The sequence below is a fragment of the Triticum aestivum genome, chromosome 4D (genome assembly GCF_018294505.1).
Source record: "Triticum aestivum cultivar Chinese Spring chromosome 4D, IWGSC CS RefSeq v2.1, whole genome shotgun sequence".
Classification (NCBI taxonomy): domain Eukaryota; kingdom Viridiplantae; phylum Streptophyta; class Magnoliopsida; order Poales; family Poaceae; genus Triticum; species Triticum aestivum.
In genome coordinates this window covers 477,351,905-477,354,230 of record NC_057805.1, presented here as the reverse complement: position 1 = coordinate 477,354,230, position 2,326 = coordinate 477,351,905, and positions in this window count along the sequence as shown.

Sequence of the window (2,326 nt, the reverse complement as noted above, 5' to 3'; positions counted from 1 at the left end):
GGGGGGGAGAGTCCATCCGGAAGTGACGCCTGACTCGGGAGACGGGCCGGTGGTGATGGCGCTCTTGGATTCGCAGCTGGTCAACGATGTGCTCATGATATTTGCATTTATGTCGGTTTTACCCTGACATTGTACTCTCGATCTTATTGCCGGATTAGAGTGCACATTAGATTTTCTAAAGTCAAAATTTATAAGGTTTCATCAAGTTTATAGAAAACATGTGAACATTTACAATATTAAATATATACCATACGAAGTTATATTTGGTGATGGATCTAATGATTTTGATTTAGTATCATATCAAATCTATACCATATAAAATTGTACCTGATGACAAATCTAATGATATTGATTTATAATTTAACAAATGTTCACATTTAGGACTTGAAGATCCACCGTACGTCTCCTAATGGTATGCAATGCAACAAGGGGCATAGATATTATCCATGTTATGCGAACTGAGCAGAGCTCATATGCTTAGGTTTCTTGTGGTGGAACCAACCCATTAAGGTTTAAGTCATAGACTTGGCACTAGTGGTCGCATTTTTCTGAATTTATTTCATGTCTCTACAGTGTCTGTGATGACTTCATCAATCTCAAAATGTTGTGGCGACTCGGTGTATCTCAAAGATGCTAATAGAGGTAAGTGTGCGTGTGTACGTTCATAGTGTATGTGAGTGTACGAAGCATCGGAGTCTATAGTGTGTTAACGATATTATCCGTCTCATACTGCAATCCCGGGGACTTTGACCCAGATTTTGCCATGCATTCATGCATCCAACCAAACTTTTGGAGCCTCAAGTGGATGCACTTTTCCCTGCGCTCAGCACACGTAGGGTCGACATGCAGCCGCAACTCGGGCCACTTGCACCCGTACCCTGGAACCATATCGTCGACCATTGGTGACAGACCGGCGCAGCGCAGGCCCATTAGGATCGACCTGCAAAGTGCCTCGCCCCTCGCCGTTGCTGAGACCGGCCGCCATCATATGCAGTGCAAGGTCCAACAGCCTGGCCCACGAGGCTCAACGTCAGTGCGCTGTGCAACGAGGACCACGTTGCTACGAAAAGAAAGGTCGCGTGTTACGAGTCTGTTTGGTTGGAAGCCTGGGCATCGTGCCTGAGAAAAAATGGTGCCTGAAAGCTGCCTGAGTTGGAGGAAAAAAATGCCTGGTCAGGCAAGTCCAGTATAGATGTGTTTGGTTCTCACCCTGCCTGGCACCTTATTTTCTATTGTTTAAGTACTACTAATGGATCTTGATCAGTGCCAGGCAGCACCTGCAACACGCCAGGCGCAGGGAAAAAGACGCCTGAGCCAGGCTAAGCAGAATGCCTGGGCTAAGCGCTCCATTTTCTTCTATATTTTATGAGTAGGCCAGGCTAATTATACTACTAGAAGCGTACAGCCCAGGCATGCATTTCCTCACCCAGGACATGAACCAAACAAGCATCAGGCATGTTCCAGGCACAGTCCAGGCCAGGCTTGCAGCATCGTGGACACCAACCAAACAGCCCCTGAAAATGGCGCCAGGGGTACACAGATAATTAATGTGCCAGTGGTCAGGCAAACTTGATTGCATGTTGTAATCTTGTGTTTGCTTTATACTCTCTCTTTCTTTTTAATCTGCCTATAAAATTTAGTCAAAGTCAAACATTACAAATTTTGACTAATTTTATAGAGAAATATATCAACCTCTACAATACTAAAGTTACATGTTATTTCATCAGGCATCAAATAATTTTGATTTCATAGTGTGAATGTTGATATCTTTTCCTACAAAGCTAGTCAAACTTTATAAAGTTTGAATTTGACCAAATCTTATATGCAAATTAAAAAGAAACGAAGGAAGTACTACAGTAAAAACACTCCCCACCCTACCTACTCCCCTCGTTCTGGCCACTCGTTGACTTAGACAGAGGCCTTTGGGTAGCAAACAAATAGACTTAATTTGCGTCGGGACCACACATGACACACCAAACCAGCTACAGTATAGCAGCACCACTTCTGACGACCCGAACGTATATGCTCCCCGTGTGTTCTGTTTTTTTTTCTTCTTCCTTTTTCCAGAAGAAAATACATAATGTACGGGTGACTCATGCAGTATGAACGGGAGCGCTACCCCTGGTGGGTCGAATCATACAACAGCAGCTAGAGGTGCTTCTCCTGTTTTTCCTCTTTACTCCATCTGTTTTAATCAGTGGCGGCGCGTGAAACAGATTTAAGAGGGTGCTAAACGGGAGCACGTGCCTATAATTAGCTTCGATAATCAGAGAGGGCCGGAGGATTAGCTAGAGCAGAGAGTTATATATCGGACTTCGAACGGTAC